Source organism: Anomalospiza imberbis, chromosome 11, assembly GCF_031753505.1.
Source record: "Anomalospiza imberbis isolate Cuckoo-Finch-1a 21T00152 chromosome 11, ASM3175350v1, whole genome shotgun sequence".
NCBI classification, from domain to species: Eukaryota; Metazoa; Chordata; class Aves; order Passeriformes; family Viduidae; genus Anomalospiza; species Anomalospiza imberbis.
This window is the reverse complement of record NC_089691.1, coordinates 6,904,474-6,914,371: the sequence shown is the minus strand read 5'-3', so window position 1 is coordinate 6,914,371 and position 9,898 is coordinate 6,904,474. Positions and strand designations below refer to the sequence as shown.

The 9,898-nt window shown below is 41.0% G+C and overlaps 1 long non-coding RNA gene across 1 annotated transcript; it reads right to left on the bottom strand.

Moving 5' to 3' along the window:
* Nucleotides 1-5,249: 5,249 nt before the first annotated feature.
* Nucleotides 5,250-6,117, bottom strand: LOC137480379 (uncharacterized). The gene is made up of 2 exons (XR_011002858.1): nt 5,471-6,117; nt 5,250-5,352 (listed from the first exon to the last, which is right to left on the bottom strand). It is a non-coding gene; the product is annotated as an uncharacterized lncRNA (long non-coding RNA).
* Between the last annotated feature and the right edge of the window lie 3,781 nt (nt 6,118-9,898).

Genomic DNA, 9,898 nt, shown 5'->3' with positions numbered 1-9,898 from the left:
TTTTAGGTCTTCCTTTTCTTGACAGAAAACATAGTCACTTCGGAGATGATTAACACTTTTGTCACAGAAATGTTTTCCCATCAGACAACGTGATTTCACCTAAACTGAAATTTGCAATGATAAAATGTCATTTCTGACAAAAAACTCTCTAAAAAAAATAGGGCTTTCCAGCTGGGGGAAGCATAACAAAATATTTTGTTTAGGGTTGACATTTCAACATAAAATGACTTATTTTCTGTTTCAATGTGTTGATTCAAAATTAAAAATGCCTTCACAGAATAAGATGTTGGATCATTCTGTTTTGATATAAAATGTCTAGATCTTAACATTTATACTTTTCCTCAGACATTTTACTTTTTGTTTAAGTTTGAAATGAAGAATAAGTTTGAAATTCCCTGTGGGAGGAAAACATCTATTTCCTCCTCTGCCCACACATTAGGAGGAGAGACTGGTCTGAAATCGAAGGAGTAGGTAGGAGAGCAGGGCAGCCTCAGTTTTGCATCCTGTGTTGCATGTCATAGTTTAGTTGCATACATTTGGCCAAACTGCTTCACTCCTTAAGAAGCTGAGTGGATTGTGAAGGGCTTTTTTTTTTTTTTTTTTTTTTTTTTAATGAGGCAGAATGCTTGTCTATATCTCTGGCAATGCTTGGGAAAATCATCAAATCTAGCTTGTAAATTAGGAATAACAGTACTTGCCTCTCTCACATGCCAGGATGTGAGTCCTAATTGGTGCTTATGAAATTCTCTCAGATTCTTGAAAGATGCTGTAGAAATCTAAAATCATATTTACTGAAAGGAGTTATTCAGATGACTTAGAAGTACTGAGCAAACTTGGCTGTTATTTTTAACAAGTATGAATTATTAGTTTTGAACAGTACCACTAATCCTCTCTGCCAGGTTTTGGACTTAATTCTTTAAGTTCTTTTCCTTGCTCTGCACTTTTATGCACAGGAGTAAAGCAGCACTTTTCAGTAAGCTGAACAGTAATGCTAATTATAAGGATAGTTTCTTCTGCAGTTCACAACAGAGATCCATGAGAAGTTTCCATGTTGTTTCACTTCCAGACAGATAATGCTGCCTCTGTCCCTCTGTCCCTTTTTTTTTTTTTTTTTTTTATTCTTGACATCATCTCTAACTCATGAACATAGACATGTAGTGGTAAAAGTTACGGGATAAGGAGGATAGAAAATGCTGCAAACCAAAGTGGATAAAATAAGGGTTTTTATCCAGAACTCCTTTTGCCAAGGTTCTGTGCTGCTCTGCTTGACATTCAGACATTTAAAGAGATTTTCCACAAAGAGTTAAATTATCTACTATATTGGTTCAAGGGGAAGAAGATGGGCCAGGATTCTTGATTGCATTGTACTGTAGTTTCTTATTCTCTCCAGTTCAAGGCTCTTCATGCTAGTAGCTTGTACTGAGACTAAGCCAGTTCTTTAGACTGCAGTATCAGATGTACCAATGTCCTCAGTCCATGTCTGCAGTCAAATAAAAGCATGAATGGCACTCCTATCAAATGCAGCAGGATCTGGATAAAGTCTTGTTTTCCATATTCCTCTTTCTTTTTATCTTGCTATCTCTCCTCTATCTCCTTCAGCATCTCTTGCCCTTTCTGAGTTTTCATCTGGATTCCACCACTCATGGGACAAGCATGCTCGTTCTGCAGCACCTGCCACTCAGCCACACCACCAAGTATACCCCTCCCACCTGAAAATGAACCTATCATCTTTCACATCCCAGCTCTTTTAGACTGCTATTTGTCAGGTAAGCTTCAGTCTGCCTGCTGTTTAAGCTGTTTATTGCTCTGCCTGATCCTCACGATCTGCATCCTTATTTTCTGTATTCTCCTGAGACTCTGAGCTTCTTCACTTCCAGGCCCAGAAGGACAGCAGTGTGGTTTTTCTTGCACTTGGGCTGTAGGAACTGTTAGAAAACTCGATGCATGTGCAATGTGCCAACACATCCATGATTACATAGGCACAGGCAAAAGAGTGCTTTTCCAAAAGGGCCTTGCAACTATTTACCAAATTAAATTCACATGCAAGAGGGCACAAGTATTTTTGTTTAATTTTTTCTTTCATTCTGTTTCCTTTCTTGCTAGTGCAATGGTCTCTACAAACAGGCTTAAGCTAATACACAAAAATCATATTAATCACTAACTGGTATTATTTAACAGGTTTCTAGCACAGTACCAGCAATGTCTAGTTTGAGTGGGTGTCTGGTAATGGCATCTCCAGTAGGGTGGTACAGGAGTTAAGAAAGAGTGTGCGTACAGCTTGTGTTTGCACTCTCATGCTCCCCAACTAATGAGTGGCTTTGCTGTTCCTGGTAGCTGCTTTTTGCTTTTCTGGTGGTTTTGTTGACACAGGAACCACCACCCTTGGTCATAGTGGCACCTGAGTCACAGCTGTTGTTGCACAAAGTGTGATGCTTACATGCACAATGGGTTCTTAGCAGGGTCTGTGGCTGATGACACACATCAGCTCCAACAAATCTACTTTAGGAGTGGGTGAAAAACACAGAGGGAAAAGAAAGGGGGATACTGTCTTTTCAGGGACCAGCCAGGAAGGCTGAGGTCCCAGACTCTCAAAGCAGGTGCAAGACCATGACAGCGAAAGTGTAAGAGCATGAGGACAATAATGGAAAAAAGAATGAGAATGGCAGCATGGGAACAGAGGGAAAATACTGCCAGTGACACTGACTCAACGGCTTATGTGAAGGGTTATAGAGCTACAAATAGGAAGCCTTCGGCATTATTAAGGCTAGAGCACTAACGTACCTGAGGCTTTCTGTAGCACTCTGAATTCTGTGCTTAGTTTTCCCATCCTTTTGCCTTCATGCCTACAACCCATATTTTCTGAATACCTGGCTGGGGAATCCCCAGGCAAGCAGGGCAAGGTGAAGCATTTCTTAAAGCATTTCAGGATAAGCCTTTTGGTAAGGGCTTCAGTTTAGATGTACAGAAATAAAATCCCAACAAAGTTACCTCTGCTATAAAACAGTACATTCCAGATTTATCCCATAACAAGTAGTCTAGCATTTCCTTAGCATTTCTAAAGCACCAGTAAGTATGTCATAGCACATCACTAATAATCACTGCCAGGAACATGGAACCCAGGCAGCTATTTCTTCAATCCATTTCCATGGGTTAGTTCCTTCCTGTAGCATTCACAAGGAAACTGTCCCTATTATACATTGTATGGGAACATGGGAAAGTAAGAACTTGTAGCAAGGATTTTCAAAGGAAACTAAGTGGATTAAGTACTCAAATACCCTAGAATTTCAGTGGTTTAGTCACTTTTAACAGCTCAAGACAAAATTATTGAGGACCAACTGGTAGATTCATTATAATAATAATATTTAGCACGATTCATTCTTATTTATATTCTTGTCTCTGAGCTTACCAGTCCCAAGAACTAGATTCCCTGTCCGACTTCCCTCTGTGTCCTTCCATATTACCTTCTGAGTGTGTGATCACATTTGTCTCCACATGCTTGGTGTCATCTCTCCAGTAACTAATTTTTTTTCTGTGGCTTTCCTCTGGCACCCTTTCCTTAGGAAGGCCAGAAATGTCTGTTTGCGTGTGGAATCCAGGGTTCTTGCACTGAGCATTTCCTTTGCACAGTAACATCTTTGTTTCCCCATCAAGAAGCACAATATCCTCCTTGTGTTCAGGTCAGGAGGAAAAGCAAACCCGGTAAACAGGCACAGTTATTAGATCTGATGCCTTGGAAATTGGGAGATAAATTAAAAGTTGGTCCCATTGGAAGGTTCCCCAATGGATATTGATCAGGCTCAGGTGAACTAGAAACAGTCCAAGGAGAATTTATTGATTAGAAGCTGACAAACAATTTTTTCTTCCTCTCTGTTTTGAGGTTGTAGTTTTTGTCTACCTGCTTCTCTGATAGAAGCTGCAGGTAAATTCCTTTAACTCTGCTCCTTTGTCTATGTCCAAGGGGCAGCAGTGTGGAAGCACAAAGGCTGGCAAAGCTCATGAAAGTCAGAGCACAAAAATGGAACTCAGGTCTTGCCATTGCCTTCCCCAGAGATGCTCCGGGTTGTTCTCTATTCCCTGCTGAGACCCTGACCTCTTGTCTTTCAGATAACACAGTCATTTACCTGAAACCTTTGCTCTTGGATTTCTAACTATGGCACAGACAGCATTCCTATGAAAAACACACATATCTCAGTCAAGGAGAGGCGAGGAGAGAGGCAAAGAGGCACAGAGGCCCAGGTAACCCTCAGAAGCATTTATCTGCTTTGTCAGTAGATCCAGCTAAGGATTCAGAGGGAGAAAGGGTACTTTTCCCTGACTACAGAAGCCACCTGTGGTTTTAAAGTGAGTTATCAGTTTGCCTCATCATTGTTTTAACAGTTTACTACTGTTAATAGATTTCAGTACCACTGAATCTAAAGGAATTAGGGACCCAGGTCTGAATATAATCCTGTTGGGGGAAACACAGAAACACTCCTGCACATAGGTACATACTCTTTAATGAACATTTTTAAAACTGCAAAACAAGTTTCAAATCTTAAAGAATGTCAAATACAAAGTTAGCAAACACAAGCCTGAGTCTTCTCTGGGGTACACAATAAATCTTTAACCGCATGTCCTAACACTACTTTTTACCCAGCAGTTCTGTGTCGGGACAGTGCACAGAATAGATGGAGCTTTATGAGTAAGCAGCTAGTCAATATTTTATTTCCTTCTTATTGTTTGGCATATGGCTCCAGGCTCTATTTGCTGGATACAATTCAAACCCTACTCTGGAGGGAAAATTATGAGCTTTCTACCAGATTATTTTGGAGGCACTATAGTGGCTAACTGCTGTACAGACCTTAACCAACTCAGTGCAACATCAGTTCTGGCTGATGAGGGCATTCTATTGTTTTGGGTTCCTACTTGGGAAAATTAGGCAGAGACATTGCATTGTTTTGAAGTTGTTTATATATTTGAACAGTTCCCATCTCTCTTCATTGTAGATAGCTATGTTCAGGATGTCCTGTAAATCACAGTCCAGACCCCAAGTCAGGAATCAAGGGAACAGGGCATCTTCAGTGAGTGACTTCTCATGGTACTTGGCTCAAGTGTCTCGCTTAAACCAGGACATTAATATAAATGACATTTGTACTAGCAGGCAGGAGAAAACCCATCCCTCTGTCATTCAGATACAATTATCCTGAAACCCACCTCTTCTTTCCTCTCAGTTCCTTGCCTCATTTATTGTACATTTTTTCCAACTTGGCAATAAACAAGTAGAGATCCTAAAGACAGCGTCCTCTTTCAGTATAGCCTCCTGTTCTGCTGTTAATATGCAATATGTAAGTCAGTCTTCAATCAGCAAATAGTCTGTGATAGGGTAAGAAAGAACCAGATAATCAGAAATATGTTCCAAGGAACTGGATTTCCTAGGTCTTCATGTTCAGTTTGCTCCTTCTATTTCCTATATTCCAAATACATAACTTACCAGTATCAGGATGTTTTTCAGTGCCTTGCTTTTCTTATATATGTCTGTGCATGTGTTTGAAAAAACAAGCAAATGAAAACTTCAGAAATTCCATCATGTGAGTTCAGATTCATTCCTAGGTGATTCATCAGCAATGTGGAAACATTTATACATGCTGTATAGACCTCTGCTACCCAGGCTGTGGGAGGAACTGATAGAAGAAGTACACAGTTATCTTCCTTGTAGGTCAGCACACAGAGGGGAATGAGGCGAGCATTTTGCATCAGGGTTTTACAGTGGCTTGCTAACAACAAGAGATAGTGAGACTCTTGAATCCTGGATTATACTATGGGCTCTGAAAGGGAATTTAAGATAGTGGGCCAAGACATTTCTGTCTTTTTTCCCCAAAGTGGTCCTAGGTGCCCTCTTCTCTACTGTTTATCTCATATTCTATCTTCTCTAACTTTGGTGAGCTCATACCCTTAGGAGGTGTGAATGCAAACCCAGACAATACAAGGTTGCTATTGAAATGTCAAAAGTCTGTAACAGCTTTACAGCTTCAAATAAAGGATACAACATTTTATTTCATGGTTTACTGATTTAAGAAAACATGTATTGTAGAGGTGTTATAATACTGACTGAATTTTGCTGTTGTGACGCCAAGAGGATTTTTTGCCTTTTCTTTTATTTACCTTATATATAACTTTTATGTATCCTCAGTTTTCTTAGCATACATACTTGTAACTCCTTAAGTCTGATAACTTAGCATAGTCCTAGTATTTTGTTAGGCCAGGAGACCAAAATCCTAAAAGCCTTGTAAAAGGAGGCTGGAAAACCCTATACTACCTTGGGAAACCAAGGTCCTCTCTAGAACATGTCCTGTAAACTCGAGATTTGGCTCATTCAGGGGGGAATTCCTCAGATGGGGGAATATCACACCATTCATCCAGGCCTCCCATTTGGGGTATCCTTGTTAGATATGCTAATTTGTAAGGTCTATAAATTGCATACACAATCTATCATGTGTGTGCACTGTGGCACATCCCACCTTGGCAAAAGGGTGCACCACAAGGATCCTTATTAAATACTGAGGTAAAACCCCTTATCCCTTAACCGTGTCTGGCTCTCAATTTTTTAAGACCAGGAAAAGGCATTGGTTGCAATTGCAGAAAAAACAGTAAATAAACGTCTTTCCTCTATTTCTTTTCTTTTAAAACAAAATCTGCAAAGCTCCAGGAAGATTTTTCCTAGATTTATCTCCATTGGGTTAGTAGCTGCTAGGCCAAGATGTTTTCCTATGTGATTTATATGTCTTTTCACTGGTCCTTGGAGTTAATGTTTCCCCCTAGGTGTTGGCCATTTGTAGCACAGCTTGAAAGAATAAAATAGTATTTTAAACTCTCCTTCCCATCTCAAAGTTGGGCTTTCAACTTTAAAAATTGATTCACTTTGGGTGAAAGGTCCTGGCTTGAAGGGTTCTGGGGAATGAGGTCCTTTATTAAGTGACAGAACTTGTGCATGACGGACAGGATCAGGAGACACTTCCTGATCACCGTCTCTCCTTCCAACGTGACTTGCTCCTGAACTAGAGGTATCTGCTGTAAGGGTGAACTATTTTAAAGGTCTGGTCAGTCTCTCTGCTCTCCAGTTTTGATGGTGACTTTCTCAGATATGGACACTTTTCTATGAAGAGCTAGATGGGGATTGCTTGCATATTGCACACAAACCATTCAGCCATTTGAAAAAGTTGAGCTGAGGTTACACAGACACATAGAGCCTGGATTAAATGAGCTTCAGCCATTTGGCAGATTGATTCTCTTACGAATTTGTTTTTCAGTTTGACAAAATATAAAGCTTGATGAAATGCAATTTTAAAATATATGTATTTGGTAAATTAATGAACTGGCACTGACTAAATGAAATTATCAAGAGCAATCAAACTCAGACATTTTTTGTGATTATAATGAGTTTCTCTCTTCCCATGGACAGAAAGTTATATGTGAAATCACTGTTACATGCCAGAAAGGTTCACTTTTAGCATCTTTAATAAGAAAACACTCTATAAAGAAAGGTGCATAAGAAAATCCAGAGTGTTCACATCCATTTCATTGGTTTCAAATTTGTTGAATTCAGATTAATATCAGAAGAACAGGGTCAGACAGGTTTTATCAATGTCCTCATGCTCCTTTTATAGTTACAAAGGTCTGCTCCTAAGGGTTCAACTTATCTGCAGCAATTTATTAACCAGTGAAAATCTTTCTACCCCATGTGCATTGACAGAAAGCAAGAGTGAAGAACAGAAACCAGGTGGGAGACATGAAATTCTGGGGTAACTGGAACCAATACCCAAGCTTCCACTGTCTTCAGTCTGGGAGTTTGGTTTAAGACTACTTATATTAGCTACTTCCTGTAGTAAATGAGTACATCCCACTGATGACTTGGGCCTGGGTGAATCTTGAGGATGTGCTCAGTTTTGGTAAGCTTGGCTTTGTGGAAATGTGGCCTCTGCTTGTGGAAAACAGTGATCTGGGGTGTTTTTCTCATGCAGACTATTTTTTATCCTTTGCTTCTCAAATTTCTTGTTCCAACTGATGTATATCCTTACAGTGAGGAAAATGTCTCCCCATCCACCCCTGTTCTCCATTCTTTTGGAGAGGACATGGTAAGGGCACATCAGACAAATGGGCTGATCCAAATAATCATGAAATGCTGGCAGAGTTTTGACTTCACTCCTCTCCTGATTGTAGTTTCATGCTTTCAGCATGTTCAGTGGAAATATGCCTGAGCATATGTTTGAATTTCTGCTGTAGAGCTCAGTAAAAACAGACTGCCAAATTCATCTCTGATGTAAGCCCTGTTTGACTTCAGCAAATTTACTCCGGGGAGAGATTTGGTTCTGTGTACTTATGTGTACTAAATGGAAAAGTGAATTTTTCTGTTAATACTCTCTGCTAGGGTTAGGCTAGAAAAAAATGCTATAGCACTATGATTTTAAGGAACAAGAATGCATATTTATGCATCTATATCTCGACAGCTTTTTCTATATCTACTTAGTCGTAAAATTAAAATATTAGCTAATGAAAGTTGTCTTAGAACCTGAAGTGATTAGTATGCAGGCTTTTTATTCATTAACAGGCAAGCTTGCATTCAGATTTTGAGGGAGAAGGATAGGCAAAGCTGGGTATAGATCTGCAGGAGCAGGTCTGGATTAGGACATGGAGTGCAGGACCTTGGCATAGCCACAGGGAGATGAATGCAGGCCCAGCCATGGGGTGGTGCAGGCCAGGACCATGGTGTGTGGGCAGGGGTCACAGTGCCTGCACTGAACTGCTCCCAACAAAGTCAGCAGATCCTTCCCATCACAAAAACAAAGTTTACCTAGGAAACCATTTCAATTCTGAAGTGGGCACCACTCCTGATTTTTAAAAGAATTATAGGAGAACTGAAATGGAAGCTGACAGCCAGCTTCTCTCCCTCTGTCTGTGATTTAGGAAGACTTCAGGAGTAGAGGGAGGCCACCAGGGCCAAGAGCCTCCCATCATTGCTACCTTGTGCAGAGTTTGCCCCAGGGGTGTGAATTGCACAGGTGTCCCCCAGAACCATCGGGCTCCCTTTGGGGCTGCAGTGGTGTCAGACTGCACAAGCCATTCTCTCCTTAGGGAAGACAAGAGCAGAGATGGGCATGGTTCAGTCTCTCTTTTTTGAGTTATGTGTTCCCACCTCGGTGGAAGCACAGTAGACAAACACGGGATTCAGTCAGACACACCAGGGATCCTGAGGGCACTGGCGCTGAGCAGGCACTGGCACTTGCACTGAGCTCTGTGGCACTCCTGGGCGGTTCCTCTGCAAAAGCAACCACTAAGAAAAAAGAAAGAAGGAAGGAGTATGGATGAGCTTACTCTCCTCTGTGTAGCCCCCTGCAAGTTTGCATGACATTTACTAATGCTGCCCACATAGTTTTGTCTCACCAGAGTCTGGAATAGAGGTTAGACTTTGTAGGTCACCATTATAAAACCAAGGCCCTGCTCCAAAGCTCTTCACTGACTGCCCTGTGATGTAGGGCATAAACTTCTACTCTTCTGTACCTCATTCTGCTCAAGTGATGCCAGCTTTCCTCCAGGAAAGCTTGGATGGCTGAGAGCCATAGCATTCCTTCAGGATAAAGGCTTCCTGTGTTTGTTCAGTGGCTGCTCTGAGTGAATCCATAATATCACAGCCTAAAGCAGGCAGAGTTCCCACTCAGAATCCCTCTCTGCCCCCCCACTGACAGTCTTCCTTGAGCTTCCTTGTGCTTCCTGGTAAAAACACAAGGTGGCACTGAGTCAGCAGGACCTTAGCTGACAGTTGCCTCTGCATTTCTTTCTATTTATATACAATTATGGCAATTTGCAAGATCTCCTGTGGGTAGTCGGCAATCTCCCATTTCTCCAATCGTTTTGTGAGGATAGT